The 21,856-nt window shown below is 42.5% G+C and overlaps 1 long non-coding RNA gene across 1 annotated transcript; it reads right to left on the minus strand.

The window, feature by feature from the left end:
* Positions 1 to 1,974: 1,974 nt before the first annotated feature.
* Positions 1,975 to 6,735, minus strand: LOC134730736 (uncharacterized). Its single transcript, XR_010112691.1, has 2 exons — positions 6,425 to 6,735; positions 1,975 to 5,381 (listed from the first exon to the last, which is right to left on the minus strand). It is a non-coding gene; the product is annotated as an uncharacterized LOC134730736 (long non-coding RNA).
* Positions 6,736 to 21,856: the final 15,121 nt, after the last annotated feature.

Raw genomic sequence — 21,856 nt, forward strand, 5'->3', positions numbered from 1 at the left:
TTACTCAGTTTTACGGCCTAGTTCTAAGTTCCTGATTCTGTATTATGCATCTGGGCCTCCAATGAACTAAAGACTCTATGTCCTGTTTTCCCTTCTTACTCCACTGTACCCCCTGCAGCCCATTATATCCCAGCTTCTTCTTCTCCAAGGGAAAGAATGGGTGCTCGGGTCAGGAAAGCATCGTTGGCAATTGGGAAGGCAGGTGAAGTCACTGCACCAAGTTCAACATCGCTGCACATGTGGATTTGTCCCTTTTGAGTTCTCCTCTTCTTGAGGCCCTTCCTGCCACATGTCTGCAGAAGTGAGGTGGCCCGGGGCCTACTTCCTCAGAGCACCTTCAGCCTTCTCTTGCTCTTTCCTTTTTTCTCTCTTTTTATTAGAAGTCAGAATTATGAATGTTTCTGGGCTACCCGAGCAGCCCATCTTTTTTTCCCTTTTGGATATTCTCATCTCTCGCAAGTTGAAGTCAGACTACTGCTCTGGCCTGAGAAGGTCTGCGGCAGGAGCAGAAGCAGAAGCCAGTTCTCCTTTTGGCACTGGGAGCACTCCTGTCTCTGTGCTTCTTTCTGCGGCAAGCTGGCATGTGTGTGCATATGCATGTGTGTTTTGTGCACCTTCATATCCATGGACTTTCCTTAGATCAGAGCAGTAAAATCAAGACTCCGGCTTGGGATTAGAGGAAATAGGGACTGCCTGCCTTTTAGTCTGCTTTGATTAAGGGCTACTGGAGGTAGCAGTCCCAAATTCAAGTCCTGATCCTCCCTCTTAAAAACCATGCAAACTTGGGTGATTTGCCTAACCTTGCTGAGTTACAGAGTTCTCAGCTGTAAATGAGATCACCAATGCTTCCTCTGAGCCATCAGGACTGAATGAGAAGGCGCACGCAAAGTGCCTAGCACATCATGCACTGTGTCTCAGCATTCTGCTGGTCTCCTGGGAGGCCAGAAGACGTGAATATTATTTTGTCTCATTTGGAAGCATTCATGCTACCTCTGAGGGCAACATATGTTTTTCCATCTCAAAATCATTACAGAATAGGGCTAGGAAGAAAGTGGTGAGGGGGGAGATTTCAAAGCCCTGAACAGAGAAGTCTGCTAGAGCAGTGCCCCATAAGATGTTGAGATCTCATGTCCAGTGGAGTGGTTTGCAAGAGTCCCTGCAAGTGTCCCTCATGAGTCCCGGGACAGGTGCTAGAGGTCATGGTTTGAGTGAACCTCCCTAGAAGTAACATCCTGGTCCAGAAAGAAATCTCCTGATCCCCAAAACTTTTCCCACCCATTCACTGGAAATTCTCCCTACAGGGAACGCACATTTTCCTGTACAGTGAGAGAGCTTAAAATGCAAGTACTGTATATCCTCATTGTGAAATTGGCTACTCACTGAAATTTATTTGTAAGTCCTAAAACTTGGGCACTTTCGAAGCCATTCACAGACATGCATAGAGTGGCAACAAAATTTGAGTTGCAGACGCTCGTGCTCCCGGCTAAGGTGGAGCAAAGCAACCCTCTGCTTTCCTGTTTCAGCTCTTATGCTATAAATGAGCATCCTTTTCATGATCTGTTTAGTGCCACTTTTTCACATTTTTGTGCTTTCTGTTGGTGGCCTCGCTGTTTGAGATGGCCCTCCTGCATGGTGCTGAACTGCTGTCTAGTGTTCCTAAATGCAGGAAGGTGAAAATACTTGTGTTGGATGAGATTCATTAGGGCATGAGTTACAGTACTGTTGGCCGTGAATTCAATATTAATGAGTCAACAATGCAGTACATCCAGAAAAGGAAGAGGAAACACACCAAACTGTGTATGAGTCCTCTCTGGAAAGTGCTAAAGTAACATCTACATTGCATGCTGAATCTACGGAAAACATGGAAAAGCACAACGTCCGTGGATTCACGAAATGACAACCAACCACAAAAAAGCGTAGTGGACAGACAGCAGTGTTGTGAGGCTGAAAGCCAAAGAAATTTATGATCACATATCATAATTAAAATATTATTTTATTATTCAAAACACTGCATTTAATTACCTGTTGGCAAGAAATACATATTTTTAAAAGTGTCTTCAGATAGAAACATAACATACAACAAGGTTACGTATTGATCAGCTGGTAAAAATGTTGTGACCAGAAACTCAAGAGACCCTCACGCTGTATTTCCCCAGGAGTAAGTATTCCCTAATTCAGTGTTTGTGGTAACTTTGAAGGATGTAACTACTGTAAATAATAAGAATCAACAGTAGCACCTTAGGAACAGACTCTCAGAATCAATGTCACACTGAAGTATTAATTCCTGATGGTGTCTGCTTTCCTGAGAGCACATTTGAAAGGCTCACTGAATGCCTGGTAGGAGGTTCTCTGTAAAGAAATAGAGGAAGTCCTGAGGAAAGGAAAAGTGGGAGTAAAAGACCAACTTCTGCTTTCCCACAAGATTGTAGCTGCAGCGAAATTGAAATGATTTGCCCAAGACCAAAGAGCTTAGTGACCATGGAACTTAGGCTTACAGTTCAGGTCTGTCCTCTCTTCCCTTGCTCCCAGAGTTTTAGAAAATTTTCTTCATGCCAATGTTCAAGCATGCACTATGCATGCCAGTGGGCACACCAGCTGTGCCAGGACTGCCCATCCCCAGCTAGCCACCAGCTGAGTCTTGGAACAGAGGAATATCACACATGATTCAGCCTAAGAATACTTTAGAAAACAGCCAGGCTGGAGAATGAGCAAATTCTTACCAATGAACCTGCTATTCTAGGGCTTAGGATCATTACTGATCCACTCAACAAAGAATGACATTTGGCCAGGTGCAGTGGCTCACGCCTGTAATCCCAACACTTTGGGAGGCCGAGGGGGGTGGATCACGAAGTCAAGAATCGAGACCATCCTGGCCAACATGGTGAGACCCTATCTCTACTAAAAATACAAAAATTAGTTGGTCGTGGTGGCACACACCTGTAGTCCCAGCTACTCAGGAGGCTGAGGCAGGAGAATCATTTGAACCCGGGAGGCAGAGGTTGCAGTGAGCTGAGATTGCGCCACTGCACTCCAGCCTGGCAACAGAGCGAGACTCTGTCTCAAAAAAAAAAAAAGAATGACATTCCTCAGTCTGAAAGAACATGCACAAAAGTATATGCCTGGTAACATTAACAACAACAAAAATGATAACAGCAATATTTATTGAGTGCTTCTCCCATGCCACCCATTGGATTCAGTGTTTAATATGTTATATAACTTGTAGAGCTTAGGGTACATCAGAGTTAAGCCAATTAGTGCAGCATTTTAAGGATGCTGGTTTGTACAGACAGGGAGGTTCCTTATAGGCAGTGTTATTTCTGTAAATCTCACATTGAAATGTATGTCCTGGCAATAGAGATCACTGACAACTTAGCAATGAATGTATTACATTATATTAATCATGGGATAAATACTTATTAAACACATATCATGAGAAAGAGGGTAGGCTGGGTCCTAAAGACACCAAGCAGAGCACAGTCTCTGTCTGCAAGAAATTTACAGCTGGCAGGGGAGAGGAGTCATAAACTAACTGAGAGGTAAGCAATGCCACTATAAGAAATGAACCACGGACATGCTGCCTTAGAGGTTTGGAGCAATTTCTTCTGCACAAGAGACACTGGAAGACTCTCAGAGGAGGGGACATTTAAACCTGACATAAAGAAAGGACTTGGTGACCAGGGGTTAAGGGGTGGAGTTCCAAAGGCAGGCAGAGTGAAAAGCAAGGGACAGTCTATCACTAGGCAGGAAGCCACACAGCAAGCGTGGAGAAGAGAGTGTCCAGCGTTTGTAATATTCCAAGCCCTGGGTTACAATGAGGAAGCAAAGATGATGAAGACGAGGCTCCTGGCCTTGAGGGGCTCAAGCTTTAGAGCAGTGCTTCTCAATGTGCTCCACAATAAGGAGCACACACCGAAATGAAAAGCAACCTGCTGATCCTTTTCTTAGGATAGTCTGGCTAAGAAACAAGCGAACTGGCCTAGCAACAGAAGTGATTTACATTTCAGCCCATGCTCACCCCATCACAGACCTGCAGCTGGTGTGCAAGCCATGCTTGGAGCCATACCTCTGCAGAGCAATGGCCTCCAGAATGAGTGCATGCAAGAAGACTTATTCAGGCACATAAAGAAAATATTAAAATTTCTTCTTACACAGGGCTTGAAATCTTTGAAGCCAGATGTTCTTTGGCTTACCAGCTTTTTTCCCTGATGCTAGAAAGGCAAAATAGTGCATATGCCATGTATTTATTACACACCATACAGGCTGGGCACAGTGGCTCACACCTGTAATCCCAGCACTTTGGGAGGAAAAGGCAGGCGGATCATGAGGTCCAGAGATTGAGACCATCCTGGCCAACACGGTGAAACCCCGTCTCTACTAAAAATACAAAAATTAGCTAAGTGTGGTGGTGCATACCTGTAGTCCCAGCTATTTGGGAGGCTGAGGCAGGAGAATCGCTTGAACCCAGGAGGCAGAGATTGTAGTGAGCCGAGATGGTGCCGTTACACTTCAGCCTGGGTGACAGAGTGAGACTCTGTCTCAAAAAGAAAGAGGAAAGACAGAAAGACAAGAAAGACAAAGAAAGAAAGAAAGAAAGAAAGAAAGAAAGAAAAAGAAAGAAAGAAAGAAAGAAAGAAAGAAAGAAAGAAAGAAAGAAAGAAAGAAAGAAAGAAAGAGAGAGAGAGGAAGGAAGGAAGGAAAGAAAGAAAGAGAAGGAAGGAAGGAATTTACTTCCTATAAAGCGTGCAATATTGCTTTATTTCTGGTAAAGCTGATACTGGAGGCTGGACAAGGTGGCTCATGCCTATAATCCCAGCACTTTAGGAGGCCGAGGTGGGTGGATCACTTAAGGTCAGGAGTTTGAGACCAGCCTGGCCAACTTGGTGAAATCCCATCTCTACTAAAAATACAAAAATTAGCTGAGCATGGTGGCACATGCTCATACATAATCCCAGCTACTCGGGAGGCTGAGGCAGGAGGATCAGTTGAAACTCGGAGGTGGAGGTTGCAGTGAACTGAAATTGCGCCATTGCACTCCAGCCTGGGAGACAGAGTGAGACTCCATCTCAAAACAACAACAACAACAACAACAACCACAACACACACACACACACACAAACCCCTGATACTGAAGGACACAGCCTCCCCCATGGGTAGGTGGGTTCTGAATACTGAGTCTTGCAATTAAACAGATGCACTCAGGAGCAGGACTGGCCTGGACAGGGGTTCCCCTGCAGAAGCAACACTTTCCAGTTAGAAGAATTGAAAGAAATATGTCCTTCCTGTTCACCAGAGAAAGGGGAGAGGGGGTCTCGGCTGGGCTGTGTCTCACCGATCACATCGTCATTCCTCCTTTCCAGGGGAGATGGAGAGAAAGGCAGAGTCTGGAAGGAAACACAGAGTCAGCAGAAGTACTCTATCCCTGCCCAAAGCCTCCAGCCAGGCGGAAGCTGGTGGGATCTCAGATGCCACCTGCCTGCCCTCAGCCTCCAGGCCACACTCCCCTGAGACACACTCCCTGCCATTTGTTTCTCAATTGATCCATTGGTCCTGGAGGTCTGAGGCCAAGTCCAGGCCTCCCATCCTCCCTCCACCTGCAGATCTAGCAGGACCCATAACAAGGCACAGGCGGGCCCTGTGACCCACTCTCCAGGGCTCTTGCCCCCTTGCATCTCTGCCCTGCTATAGCCAAGCTGTCAGCAGGGTCGCGGTTCTTGGAGGTCCCCCTCTTCTGGACTTCCGCACATCTCTAGGAAGCTCGTGGTGGGTGTTGGGTGAGGAGCGGGAATTGTGTAAACATGGCCGTCCTGCGGGCCTGCACATGCCTGCCCTTGAATTGCCAAGGAGAGCCCCTTAGCACAGCACTGGCCTCCAGGAAGCCAGGAGCCAGGGCCTTGGCAAAGCTAACCACCCTGCCCAGGGCACACACCAAGGAGCAGCAGGGCTGGGTGGGAATGTGGGTCTATCAGGCTCTGTCGGGGCCCAGCTCCTCGCTCACCCACCATGCTCAGATGCAAATGTGCCAGGAGCACTGGCAATCATCTGCAGTGAAACCTCACTTAAGGCAAACCTCCCACTGCTGTGACTCTGTTTGCTTATTTGTAAAATGGGACTAACACTTTCCTACCAGTGGAAATTGTGAGGATTTGGCAAGATGATCATAAGATCATGCAGACTAACATATTCTGGAAATTAAAATGTCATGTCAAATATAAGGGATTATTGTTACTGATCCCATCATGATGGTCCTGAAACCCACAAAGTGAGAATGAGGGAAGTGATTTCTAACCATGCCACTGCCTCCCACTGCAGCCTAGAAAGGCCCAGTGACACCAGGAGCCCACCCTAAGGGGTTCAGGCATTGGCCAGCGACACTCCAGGTGCACAGCAGAGCCTCAAGGGGAAGGGAGGTCTGGCCCCCACCCACCTGCAAAAACAGAACTTGTCCCGCTTTCCATGTCCTTCATTCCAGAAATAGCCAGGCGCCCTCCGCGGGTTGTGGGGAGCACTGTGGGCTGCTGTGTTTTGATTTTCCCCAGAAGTGATCAGAGAAGAGCAGTTCCAGAGCCAGCTGAGCAGGAATGGGGGTCGCGTTGAATTCTCCCCACTTAGCTAAACATTCTCCCTTGGTTAGCCTGGCTGAGTCTGGAAAAAGTAAATATTTTTAGAAAGTAAGCCAGTGATTTTGTTTTCTAAATCTATGCTGGCATGGTGTCTGGAAAGAAGAAATATGGGTTCCGACGGGGTTTAGGGAAGAGAAACTGGCACTTGAACACCAACTGTGTATCAGACACAAAACTGGGCATGTTCACATTCCTCTCCTTCCTTCTCACAGCAGCCCTGAAGGAAAGATGTCACAGTCATTTTATTGCAGATGAGGAAGAGAAGCTTGGAGAGGCTGGGCGGCCTGCTACAGTCACACAGGTGGCAAGCCACAGAACTGGGTCGAGACTCAGCCTGGCTGTTTACCATTCCCATGCTGTTTCCAGGACACTCTGCTCTGCTGATCAATTTAACATATCCCTTTTTTGCCGGATGGCCAAAGAACAGACAGACTGTAGAATGCCAGTGCCTCTTATTTTCTCTCTTTGTCTGTTCAAAAATATCATTATTTTTCTCCTTGCAGATTAGAAAAGTAGCCCCTTTGAATTAGCATGGTGGTACGTGCCTGTAGTCCCAGCTACTTGGGAGGCTGAGGCAGGGGAATTGCTTGAACCAGGGAGGTGGAGGTTGCAGTGAGTCAAGATCGCACCACTGCACTCCAGCCTAGGTAACAGAGCGAGACCCCATCTCAAAAGAAAAGAAAAGAAAAGAAAAGAAGCCCCTTTGGACAATAAAACGATAGTGTTGACTTTGCCATCTCACCCTGTAATCACAATGAGCATGTATTAGTCTGTTCTCACGCTGCTAATAAAGACCTACCCGAGACTGGGCAATTTATAAAGGAATAAAGGAAAGAGGTTTAATTGACTCACAGTTCCACGTGGCTGGGGAGGCCTCACAATCATGGCTGAAGGTGAACGAGGAGAAAGTCACATCTTACATGGCAGCAGGCAAAAGAGCTTGTGCAGGGGAGCTCCCATTTATAAAACCATCAGATCTCTTGAGACATATTAACTACCACGAGAACACTACGGGGAAACCACTCCTATGATTCAACTATCTCCACCTGACCCTGCCCTTGACACATGGGGATTATTACAATTCAAGGTGAGATTTGGGTGGGGACACAGCCTAACTGTTTCAGAGCAATACCTTTAGAAGTTGGCATAGAGGTCCCTAGGTTACCTTGATTTCATTTTGTCCTCACTTGCTAGATTCAGGCTAGCATGTGATGCTGCTGAAAGGTGGAAGACAGCGATATCAGAGCAAATCAGCCAATTCCCAGAGGTGGTGCATCTGAGCCAGGGCCCAGCCATGATGATCACCAGGCACTCCCTGCAGGAAGCCAGGCCACTTTGACAACAGCAACAGGCTCAATGGTCTCTGCTCCTGTAGCCCAGGGAATGACAGGGGGTCTCTCTTGCTCAGGGTCATGTGTCCCTTTCCTTGACCCCCTTTCCTTGCTAGGACTTGTGACCCAATGTGAGAGGTGCTGGGTCCAGTTTAGACTTGAAATGAAAAGGTGGATTTGAAAAGGTCTTGAAGAAAGTGTTAAACATTGTTAAAGAGATTGAAAATGAGAAAGAGAGAGAAAAAAAAAGAGAGAGAGAGAATAGTCACTTTGACCAGAGAAGGGGGACGCAGTTGAAATGCAGTCAACTCCTTATTTTGGTATGCACTGAAAATCTAAGGACTTTACAATAGAATCTTCTTTATGTCATTGGGCATTTACCACATGGTAGACACTGGTTGCCCACCATACCCACATTATCTGGAGTAGGGTACTCCTTCCAAATCCATACTGCATATGCATTGATGCCTTTGGAGAGAAAACAGAGGAATGACAACGGAGAAGAGGAGGAGGAAAGGGAGGGGTAAGGAGTCCTTGCTGCTGTAAAGGAGTCCAGCACTGACACACTCTAATCTGTTGAGATCATATTTTGCACTCTAAATTATTAATTTGCTGTGCCGGTTTCTACCCTGTGCTTAGGGCTATGCCTGGCATGTGGTAGGCTCTCAGTAAATATTTGTTGAAGTATATGAATAGACAAAACTTTTCTTTTTCACTTAAAGTTCTGGAATATATGTGCAGAACGTGCAGGTTTGTTACATGGTTATACATGTGTCATGGTGGTTTGCTGCACCTATCAACCCATCATCTAGGTTTTCAGCCCCGCATGCATTAGTATTTGTCCTAATGCTCTCCCCCTCCCCTTGCCCCCTATCCCTTGACAGGCCCTCGTGTGTGATGTTCCCCTCTGTGTGTCCATGTGTCTTCATTGTTCAACTCCCACTTATGAGTGAGAACATGTGTACACAAATCTTTTTTAGTGCGTCCAGAGATTGAAGTTTCTAGATTTACAAACCTTGACCCCACCTTAGTGGGAGGAGGCTTACCTGAGTGGCCAGCGGCAGCCCAGGATGACACCTATGCCTCTTTGTTAAGCACCAACACCACCAGTTTCAACAACACAGCTTTCCCCTAACCAAGAAGCCATTTCTGCACCTGCACAAGAAACATGGGCCCAGTCCTCAGAGAAGAAGCTGGAAATCTGGACAAAAGGCCTTGTGACCTCCAATTGTCCACTTAACCCCACAGGGAAAAGTCTAGGAGAAAAGTATTTCACAAAAGCCAAAGCATGTGGCCAAGCTGTTAGCTCACTGAACTCATGCCTGGTGCCTTGTTGCAGGTATGAGTTCAACGTCTAGAAAGCATTCATGGAATGTAACTGATGGATGCCTTTCTTCCCTCTAACTGCTGTGAAATAGTTCCCAAGCCTTCATGCACTGGTCTAATTTCAAAGCAGATTCCCTTAGAAGTTTCAAGTGGGCAGAATGAAGAAAAGAGTCAAGCAAGAGTAAATCCAAAGCATGGTCAGGAACCAACTACTCAGAAACTACAAATATTAGAAATAATGGCCGGGCATGGGTGGTTCACACCTGTAATCTCAGCACTTTGGGAGGCCGAGGTGGGTGGATCACCTGAGGTCAGGAGTTCAAGACAAGCCTTCCCAACATGGCGAAACCCCGTCTCTACTAAAAATACAAAAGATTAGCCAGATGTGATGGCAGGTGCCTGTAATCCAAGCTGCTTGGGAGGCTGAGGCAGGAGAATTGCTTGAACCCGGGAGGTGGAGGTTGCAGTGAACCGAGATCATGCCGCTGCACTCCAGCTTGGGTGACAAGAGCAAAACTTCATCCCAAAAAAAAAGAAATAATATTTTTTGGCTGGGTGCAGTGGCTCATGTCTATAATCCCAACAGTTTGGGAAGCCAAGGTGGGAGGACTGCTTGAGCCCAAGAGTTTGAGACCAGCCTGGGCAACAAAGGGAGACCCCATCTCTACAAAAATAAAAAACATTAGTCAGGCATGGTGGCACATGCCTGGGGTCCCAGCTACTTGGGAGGCTGAGATGGGTGGATGCTTGGGCCCAGGAAGTCGAGGCTGCAGTGAGCCACGATTGTGCCACTGCACTCCAGCCTGGGCAAGACAGTGAAACCTTGACTCAAAATATATATGTGGATATATATATTTTTTAACTACTATTTGCCTATATATTTAGATCTCACCTTCTTCCAATAAAGAGATTTAGGACACATACACATATATGCATATTCTTTCCATGGAAGGAATAGTGACCAGGAAAGATATTTGATTTAGGAGCAAGACAGCCTGGGTTCACATTCTGTTCTTCCCATAAATCAGCTGTATAGCCTTGGGCTAATGCCTCTGGCCTCAGTTTCCTAATTTGTAAAATAAAGATAATAATAGCACCTACCTCATAGGAATGTTGTGTGGAATGAACTCAACTTGAGGCTCAAAAAGAAGCATTACTCACCTCTATTGACCATTTATTAAATACCAACACTGTACTGGATACTCTTTCATACTTAGATTCAATACAACTCACAACAGCCTTATAAAGTAGGTATTACTAGTCACATTTCATACACGAAATACTAGACGCTCAGAGAGGTTGGTAATTTGGCCAAAACAACATAGACAATGGGAAAGGCTAGTATTTGAATCCTGGTCTTCCCAAATAAAAAATAAAAAATAAACCAAGGCTGTAGACAACACTGCTTCCCAGATCCTGAGTCATCCTATGATGGTTCCTTGTTCTCATAATGAAGGGGATTGAACTGCCCTAAATGCCACCCCTCTGAATTCTCACAATGAAGGAATTTCTACACATGTGGAAGATAACATTCAAATTTAATGCCTATTAAGAAAGACCACATTGGTAGAAACAGACTTTACACAATGCAAGAAGACCACAACCATCACTGAAAACACCACCCTTTCCCAATGCTTAGGGATTGCTTGTGTAGGTTGGCCTGTGTTCCAAAGGCTTTTGTCTGTAACACACTCATTAATTCACAAGCTAGCACAGTACAAGATCGTGTAATAGTATTTATTACACTCAGTAATGGACTCAGTCAATGATAGGCTTTACTATTAACTCATTTTATCTTCAAAACTACATTATAAAATACTTATCTCCATTTTACAGAAGGGGAACCCAAAACTTAGAGAACAAAGCTATCAAATAGCTGAATGCTTTATGTATTGCTGTATTACGAATTACTCCAAAACTTTCTAGCTTAAATCGATAATAAACATTTATTGCATCACACAGTCTCTGTGGATCAGAAGTTTGAAAATGCCTTGGATGGGTGATTCTAGCTTAGGATTTCTCATGAGGTTGCAGTCAGGATGTCAACTGGGACCACAGTCATTGGAAGGCTTGACTGGGGATGGAGGATCTGCTTCCAAAGTAGCTCACTCACATAGCTGGCATGCTGACACTGGCTGTTGGTGGGAGGCCTCAGTCACACTCCATATGGGCCACTCCACAGGCTGCTTGAGTATCCTCATGTCATGGCAGCTGGCTTCCCTCAGAGTGAACGATCCAAAATTCAGAGAGCTAAATAGAAGTTTATCCTTTTTAGATAAACTAATAGATATCATTTTTAGATATCCTTTTTCATATCCCTCTATAATTCAGCCTTGGAAGCCACATACTGTCACCTCAATCACATTCTATTGTTTAGGAGAAAATCATTAAGTCCAGCCCACTTTCAATGGAAGAAGTCGACTCCATTTTTTTAGGGGAAGTACATCAGAGAATTTACGACATATTTTTAAATCATCTCAGAGGCAGAACTGGAATTCTCATTTATCCCTTTCTAATTTAGAACTCCAGGACTTTTCATGATATCTAAGGCAGGAAAAATGTGGCATCACTATTTCCACAGTTCACTTCCACCACCATAGCAGATGTCATGAGCAACCCCAGAACTCATTCTGCCGCAGCTGGACCTGGCCTCAGAATCTCTCTCGTGCCATCCCCATGGAAGTCACCACCCATCAGATGGAGCTGGCACACAAGTAGAAATTTAGTGCATTCCTGCCTATACCAGAGCTATAGAGAGAAACTTACAGGTACGTTAAATTTCATTATCTTAGAGTCCCTAATCTTATGAATCGCCTCTGAGACACTCTATAAAACAAGATTTGTAATAATAAACCCCTCTCCCAAAAATTCTCTAAAAAGGAAAATGCTTTAGGGAACCTCGTGTTCTAACTTTTAGAAGGTCTTCTCAATTCCAGAACTCCACTGTAATTATACACTCTCACCCCACCCCAGTAATGTCATTTATGCCTCTAATGACAGGAAGAGAGGCCTGCGGGTAGCATCTGCCGTTTTCTCTACTTGGTACAGTGTTTGTCACCCACAGATGCACACTGGCATCACCAGTGCAGAGGCCTGGTCCCCATCCCGGAGACTCTGATGTAACTGATATGAGGCCGGGGGACTTTTCAAGGCTCCCCAGGTGATTGTAATGTTCAGCCAGTCTGAGAACAACTGACTTAGCGCTTCATTTTCATTGCCACATAAGTGATTCTCTGTGCATTCATTAAACTCTGCCACCTTGTAATTGGTTAAATGAGCATATTAATAGAACTTAGAGAGTGATGAATCCCCAGGCTATATTCAACACTTACTGTTCTTTTTCAAAATGTCAATCTCAATTCGACTTTGGATTGCCCTTCCTCAGGGCATTTCCATTAAATGAACCAACCCATCTGATTCAATAAAAACCCAATTATTTTGCACATTTATGAGACTTTGACATACTTTTCAGAATCACCTCCAGAACTACCTCTGTTTCACACAATGTTCATATCCCTCTATAATCATCCCAGGTCCACAAAAACATAAGATCACCCTGATGCAAACATAAAATTCTGCTAATCTGGGAGTTTATAGTTTTTCAGTAAACAGTCTTCTCATACCTATATAGTAAACACTTACTTTCCTAGGTTAATAGCTAGGAATTTTTAGATTAGCTTGATAACCTAAATATCAAAATGCCACTCCTCTTTCAAATATCACATCTATCCTAAAAGGGAGATTTTTTAATGTGAAAAAAAGGTTTTATTATTGTTTTGTTATTGCTATTGTTGTTGTTCATATCTTTAAACTTCTCTTGAAATCGTACATAAAAACATCTTAAGTTTTTTTAACTTGTATTTTTAAGTCAGGGGTACATATGCAGGTTTTTTATATAGGTAAACATGTGTCATGGGAGTTTGTTGTACAGATTATCTCCTCACTCAGGTATTAAGCCTAGTACCCATTAGTTATTTTTCTGATCCTCTCCCTCCTCCCATCCTCCACCCTCTTAAAGACCCCAGTGTGTGTTGTTTCCCTCTATGGGTCCATGTGCTCACATCATTAAGCTCCCACTTATAAGTGAGAGCCTGTGGTATTTGGTTTTCTGTTCCTGTGTTAGTTTGCTAAGGATGATGGCCTCCAGCTCCATCCATGTCTGTGCAAAGGACATAAACCCATTCTTTTTATGGCTGTATAGTATTCCATGGTCTATATGTGCCACATTTTCTTTATCCAGTCTGTCATTGATGGACATTTAGATTGAATCCATGTCTTTGCTATTGTGAATAATGCTACAACGAACATACATGTGTATGTGTCTTTGTAACAGAATGATTTACATCCCTTTGGACATATACCCAGTAATGAGGTTGCTGAGTTGAATGGAATTTCTGTCTTTAGGTCTTTGAGGAATCACCACACTGTCTTCCACAATGGTTGAACTAATTTACACTTCCACCAACAGTGTATAAGTGTTCCTTTTTTTAAAAGGGTGGTATTTTTAACGGAAACGTTTTCATCCGTACACCTTAGCCAAGGCAAGGACAGGCCATCACCATAAGATATTGAAGACTTCTAGGGGTAGAGGATGGCAGCAGTTCCCTTAACACAGTTCCCACATTTTATCACACATAGAGATTACCCGGGCAGCTAATAAAAGTTCCCTCACCAGGTTGCACCTCATATAGTTTAATCAGAATCACCAGAGGCACAAGACAGGCATTTGTGAATTTTATAGAATTTGTTAAAGTTTCCCAGGTGATGCCTACATACCACAAAGTTTAGAAACTACTGTCTTAACTCTTTATTGCTAAATCTTTACAGATCTGTAAGAAGAAACAATTTTCTACATCCCTAAGCTGTTTTAAGAAAAAAAAGTCTACTCAGATTTGAGATATTTGCAAATAAAAGTTCATTTACTGGAATAGACTGTGTTGCACAGTAAGGCACTTGAGAAATCTAAATGTCTCCTTATTTGCTAAGTTTCAAAATTAAAACAGAACACATCAGAACATATTCTTCAATAAATTTTTCAGTGAATTATTACCCTTTGGACTTGGAGCTTAAACAAAATTATACTTTATAGTTTATAAGTGGGCTCCTCTTTCTCCCTTTACTGTAGTTAGCTGACTTCTCTAGTTATGACACAAATGTTTCACAACTAAAGATCAAATACAAATTGATACTAAATATCAGATATTTCATCATGAAAAATAAATTGCTTAGATTTCAATTGTAAAGGATAAGCATTTATTAGCTTAACTCACAAAATTACCATCTACATCACTTTTCATTTTTTTAATCTTAGGCTACTGCCTTGAGATCTCATGCATGTAGCTGCTTTATGTAATTTATTCTTGTATGGTATCCTTATTTTTAATGTGTGTGTGTCTTATCTCACAAAGACCTGTAAGAGAAAGGATCATGTATATCAACAAATATTTATTGAGCATCTGCTATGTGCCTGGATCTATATTAGCTCAGTTTTCCCATAGCCGTACTATTCAATTTGCAGTTTACAAGTTGTTACTCAGTAGTAAAATCAACTTAGTGGCCTAACCACCTTTTTTGTTAATGACATAGTATAAAATGGAAGCAAATAGGAAGGAATAGCAAGTAGCAGCATGCTTCTCGCATAGTGAGAATAAGTTTTGGCTGGGTGCTGTGGCTCATGCCTGTAATCCCAACACTTTGGGAGCCTAAGGCAGGAGGAATGCTTGAGCCCAGGAGTTCAAGACCAGCCTGGGCCACAGAGTGGGACCCTGTCTCTGCAAAAAAAAATTTTTTAATTAGCTGGACGTGGTGGCACGTGCCTGTGATCCCAGCTACTCAGGAGGGAGGTTGAGGCAAGAGGAATGCTTGCACCAAGGAGGTCGAGGCTGCAGTGATCTCTGCTCATGCTACTGCACTCCAGCCTGGGCAACAAAGTAAGGCCACCTTAAGAAAGAAAAAAAGAGAGGAAGAAAGGAAGAAAGAAAGAGAGAGAGAGAAAGAAAGAAAGAAAGAGAAAGAAAGAAAGAGAGAGAGAGGAAGGAAGGAAGGAAGGAAGAAAGAAAGAAAGAGGAAAAAAGAAAAGAAAGAAAGGAAAAGAAAACAGAGAATAAGTTTCATTTAGCGATACTTTTTTTCGCTAAATGAAACAAAGGCCTGTGTGTGTGTGTGTGTGTGTAGTTAGGTAGGTAGGTAAAATGGGTCTTGATGTAAAATATTTTTCTTCATTTAAAAGGTTTGGAATGCATGCTATAGAACAGTATTCTGTGTGTCATAGCGTTCTATAAATATTTATGGATTAAAGGGTTAAAGTCAAAATTCTTAGAATTGAATTTTTGTTTATTTGTTTTAGTGGGTTAAAAAAAAAAGCTGGCAGCAGCTTCTCAGGCTAGAAGAACAGAAAGTCACCTTGGAACAGATATTCATTTAGCAACTTTGAGCACTTGAGGAGTCTCTTATCCATATGTAAACATAAAGAGCTGAGGCCTCCTGTTGGGAGAAAAGAGTTCAAGACCTCTGGCCTGGAGGACTGATTCTCTCTGGTGTGCAGAGCTGGTTTGCAGGGAAAGTGTGTCTCTTTGTCTAAGTGCCAAGAAGCCACCTGAGACAGTAAGAGATGGAGCCCTGACTTTCCATTTAGAAGTTCAAAAGACCTGATACAGTCCTAGCCAAGGTCCATGGACAGCAGAGGGGAATCTGGGCTGGCTTAGAGGCTGTTAGATAGAGATGACCTCTGCACAGCAACATGGAAGAGGCTTTGACCCAGAGAAACTGTGCTTTCTGCTTAGCAGGACTGGTGGGACACCTTAGAAAATCACACAGAAAAAATAATAGAGATATGATAGTGATTAATATTCTAAACTTTTTTTAGATGCATACCAATTATTTGCAGGACTGAAACTCACACACAATCTGTGATATTCAGGTATATTATAACTTACTAAAAGCTACTAATTGTCCATCAGACCCTGCATCCCCATGATGTACCATGGGAACTTGTCAAAAAGAAAAAGAGTTATGGCACCATCACCAAAAGACAGACCACTTCCATGCCCCTGATGGAGGAACACAGTGGCACCTGCACACTGGTCTTGTCAAGCAAAAATCAAGCCTGAAACTGATCAAAGCATCAGATCTGACTACTAGATTATAGTAAATATGGAGGAGAAGGGAACAATGCCACAGGTGCACTCCACAAAATACAGACTGTGGGACAGGACAGACAGCCCATCTTCTCCAACAAATACATTGCAGGAGAAAAATAGAAGAGAAGAATCTAGATTAAATGACACTTAAGAGGCACAGCAATGGATTGCAATACTACTCATATCCTGATTTTAACAAACCACAAAATATAATTTGAGAAATCAGGAAAATTGGAACACGGATTGGATAATCATTTAATTATAGTAAGGGACTGTTGATTTTGACAGATTTTATGTTGGTACTATGATTATGTTCATTAAGAGTCTTTTAGAATTACATTCTGAAAAGCTATGAATGTAAATATAGACTTGCATCAAAACATGAGGTGGGGAGAAATATCAATGCAAAAACATTGACCATAAGTGGATATTAGTCATAGCTGGAGATGGGTACTGGGATTTTATTATTCTGTTTCTATATGCATATGTTTGGAATTTTTCATTTTCCAAAAGCCATAGCTTTTTCCAAAAGCCTGGTCTTTTGTGCAGGCAGTGTGGACCATGTCACTTTGCAGCTTCTGTTCTATCACATCCTCAACTCCATCCCCTTCCAACCTGATGAAGAGACTCAAAACAAGCATTTCATTTCATTCAGTGCACTGAAGACTGTACCAGAAACCAGAGACTTAAACAAAGCATAAGAACTGACAATAGGTGTAAAATTCCTAGGATTGTGATCAATGCAGTGATTCATGCTTGCTGTTGTGCATATAATACATATTCTATATGCAATTTATTTACACTTTAAATTTATTCAGTGGCTTCACCTCAATGAAATGAGAGGAATATAGCCACACTCAAAGTCTACCTAGAGTTCCACACAGTGTTTCAGTAAAATGAATCATTTTGTTTCACTGCAAGGCACAGCATTTCAATGCTGAAAAGACATGTATAAATTGATTCAATCCATCAGTCTCTGGGTGCTTAAAAATATGCTAAGCACAAGTAAATAAAATATAATGATTTTACTATGGAATTATAATAAAGTTCTACCTGCATCAGTAGTATGTCAAAGGAACCATGAATTGCCACGTTGATTCAAGAGTAGAGATTCAAAATGTTGGAATTCAGAGTGGACATTACAGTAACTTAAACGAATTTTAAAATATTACTTGAAAGTGCAAAATGCTACTGGGGTGCAAAGACATTAAAGATACATTTAAGAATAAGCCACCAACACACTTGACTCATGAAGGTGACAGACTTCAGACAATCTGGTTAACCATTTGCATGAATGTGTGATGATGGATAGAATGTACAGAAATGTATACAGGAATTGTGTCTCTGCTTCTATTATGTTTCTCTCTCAAAATGCTTAGAAGTGGAAGGTTATATTTGGCACACTTGCTTCCTTATTGAGTCATTGCAATATTTTCATATAATTTTCTTTCCAAATCAATATTTACACACATTTTAATAAAATAACCTGTGTTCTCCGTCGTTTAAATTGTAGCGTGAATCTTCAGTGGCCTTCTCTTATTATTATAAGAGGCAATAATTTGGCAAAAGGTTTTGTTACTGCAAAGGGAAGAAGTATCTTTGGGGGCTTTTTTCCCATCTATTTTCTTCCTTTCTGCAAACTATCATTTGACAGACACTTAGACATTCTGTGATAAGCAGGAGCACTTCCTCAGGAACAGCCTCCACAGGTCTGAAAAGCAGCCTTCTTGCAGAGGAATATTACCTTGTTTTCAAAGATCTGAAGAAGGGTTAGAAGAAAGAATTGACAATCACTTTCTAGGCTAGTTGAATTCCACTTAGAAGAACCAACTTTGTTTTCAATCTTTGTGCCTCAGAAGATGGGAAGCTTTATTCTTGCCTGGCATTTTTTTTTAATCTCCCTTCCAGGGATAAGTAAGTTACCAGATACCTGCAGTGCATTGAGCTATTTCACCAATATTTGCTCAGGTGTCTTCTCAGGTTCTTCCAGAGTTTTTATTTCTTACAGCTATTGTTTTTCTATGCAGATTATGATAATTATAGAAACTTTAAATATTTTGTAACTAACGATTTGATCTGAGATCAACATAAACCATAATCTAAGTTCAGCACAGCAGTTTAGTGTACAGGAGTGATATGGTTTGGCTCTGTGTCCCCACTCAAATCTCATGTTGAATTGTAATCCCCAGTGTTGGGGGAAGGACCTGGTGGGAGGTCATTGGATCACGGGGGCAGTTTCCCCCTTGCTGTTCTCCCGATAGTGAGTGCGTTCTCATGAGATCGGATGGTTTAAAGTGTGTGACACTTCCCCCCTCACTCTTTCTCTCTCTCCTGCTGCCATGTGAAGAAGGTGCTTGCTTCTTCTTCACCTTGCACCATGACTGTAAATTTCCTAAGATTTCCCAATCATGCTTCCTGTTAAGCCTGTGGAACTATGAGACAATTAAACTTCTTTTCTTCACAAATTACCCAGTCTCAGGTAGTTCTTTCTAGCAGTGTGAGAACGGACTAATAAAATGAGAAAAAAACCAGGACTGGAAACCAGATGACCTGAATTCAAGTTCCAGCCGTATCACTAGCTACCTGTGTGATCCTGAGCAAGTGAGTTATTTCATCTATAAAATGAAGAACTCAGAAGATGTTTATACCTCTTTTAGATGTTTAGACCTGTGATCGTTAATATTAGGTGTCAACTTGCTTGGATTAAAGGATGCATAGATGGCTGGTAAAGTACTGTTTCTGGGTGTGCCTGTGAGGGCGTTGCCAGAGGAGATTAACATTTGATTCAATGGACTGGGAGAGGAAGCCCCACCCTCAATGTGGGTGGGCACCATCCACTTGTTTGCCAGTGAGGCTAAAACAAAGCAGGTGGAAGAAGGTGGGATGAGCTGGCTTGGTGAGTTCTGGCTTTCATCTTTCTCCCATGCTGGATGCTTCCTCCCATTCCTCCTGCCCTTGGACATCAGGCTCCAGGTTCTTTGGCCTTTGGACTCTTGGACTTACACCAGTGGTTTGCTGGGAGATCTAGGGCCTTTGGCCACAGACTGAAGGCTGCATTGTCGGCTTCCCTACTCTTGAGGCTTTTGGACTCAGACTGATCCACTACCAACTTTTTTCTTCCTCAGCTTGCAGATGGCCTATGGTGGGACTTTGCCTTGTGATCATGTGAGCCGATTCTCCTTAATAAACTTCCTTTCATATATACATATATCCTGTTAGTTCTGTCCCTCTGGAGAACCGTGACTAATATAAGACCTAAACATTTAGTGCTAAAATTATGTGATTTTGGCTTAGAACTGTCTCACAAGACCTTCTGCTATACTTTGTGAACCAGCTATTCACACACAAGCCACAGTCCCCCAACAACTTCTCTTTCTCTCTCTCTCTCTTCTCTCTCTCTCTCTCTCTTTCTCTCTCCTTCTTCAGTAATGGTCTGGAAAGCTAACATTCTTGGTTTTCAGACCCCCTTGTGCTTAAGTGGGATGGCCAAGTTCTTTCTAGCCAAAGACATTATTTGAAATCTCTTGGAGAAACTTTCAGGAAAGCTTTTTTGTTGTTGTTTTAAAAAAAAAAAAAAAGACCTGGTGGTGTGATATCCCTTCTCCCTTTCATTTCTTCTTCCATCTTCCTGATTGTGATATGACCGTGAGCCCAAAGCCTCAGCAGCAATCTTTGACCATAAACACAAATGTGAGGGCTAAGGCTGGACTCTACTGCGTGTGGAGGGCAAATATGAAAAGAGTCTACTTTACAAATGCACCACTAAACCGTCATCCCAGACCCAGCTGGCCTACAATCACATTCTTGTTGCCTGAAACAAATAAATATTTACCTGTTGAAAGCACTGTTAATTGGGCTTCCTGCAAGCTGCAAATGAGTGCAGCCCTAAAAAACCTTAAACACAATTATTTTTCCAGGATAGTACCAATTTTAGAAAGACTTCATTACACTTTAAAATGAATCCTGCCACTTGGAATCAGTTTCCATTTCCCTTCACCTTTGTTTCAAGCTTCTATAATTCCCACTCAGTGTTCAAGACCCCACTTATGCCCCTCTGTCTTGACTCCTCCAAGTAGAGCCCATCACAGCCTCTTTGGTGCCACTTTCACAACTGGCACTCACCTTTATTTTTGTCCCCATCTCATTGTACTATGATTTATTTAGTCTACCTTTCATCCTATCTAAACCAAGAGTCTCCAGGGACAGATACATTTTATGTAGCTTTGTTTACCACAAATACGGCTCTGAACCTGGTACATAATAGATGTTCAACAAATGGTAGTTTAATTTTGGATAAATACATTCACTTACTCATAATCATTAATATCATAATCATTTAGCAAACTCATCACTTATGTGGAAGTGACTGGGGACAACTGAACCTCATGTTGATTGTTCTATCCACAGACCTAAATCTGCATAATTGTATATAGACTCACTGCTCCTATCATCTACCTCTAAATACATTATACACTTAACTTTCTTTTCATTTATTTTTTTTCTATAGGTTATGGGGGTACAGGTGGTATTTGGTTACATGCGTAAGTTCTTCAGTGGTGATTTGTGAGATTTTGGTGCACCCATCACTGAGCAGTATTCACTGCACCCTATTTGTAGTCTTTTATCCCTCATCCTCTCTCTCACCCTTCCCCCTAAGTCCCTGAAGTTTAACTTTCAAAAGGAGCTTCTTTACAGTGTAAAAGCTATGCTGAACTCAGCTACCCTCCCACCTTTCTGACGCTTTGTAAGCAGCAATAGGATTGATCTTGGGTTTGTTCATTACTTTAAGGCAAATAAAAGATGTTATGATGGCCCTGAAACTCGTGGGAATGAAAATTGGAGAGCTATTCACAAACAGTGCTCAATAAACATTTATTATGCCTGGGAGAGATGCATTATGCCTTCCTGGGACAGTGTATATTACAAATGGAGGACACAGCAAGATATTAATTCTTTCTGATCTATTGATTGCCTTGGAACAACATGGGAAGAAGACATTCGGAATTGCAGGATTGTGTGTGTTTAGGCAGGAATTATCCTTAAAAAGGTCAAATAAGTAATTGGGATGTAAAAGGATTGTGTGAGATTACATTAAAGCCTGCAGTTATTCAGTTTATTACATTTTGCTATAAACCACTAAAATGTCTATCTATCTAGGCAAATTGAAGCTGATTCAGTTATGTTTAAGAATGCTCAGAAAATTAATATTTTAGTGGCCTCATTACTGAAGCTATGGATAAAACATGTTTTCTTTCTCAAGGAAAGTGGTCTTGCCCAGGAAAAGATGCATGATTCAGAAAAACATTCTGGGAGGCCGAGGTGGGCAGATCACCTGAAGTAAGGCGTTTGAGACCAGCCTGGCCAACATGGTGAAACCCCATCTACTAAAAAAATTAATAAAATGAAATAAATTAACCAGATGTGGTGGTGTGCACCTATA

This window comes from Pan paniscus, chromosome 6 (assembly GCF_029289425.2).
Source record: "Pan paniscus chromosome 6, NHGRI_mPanPan1-v2.0_pri, whole genome shotgun sequence".
NCBI lineage: Eukaryota > Metazoa > Chordata > Mammalia > Primates > Hominidae > Pan > Pan paniscus.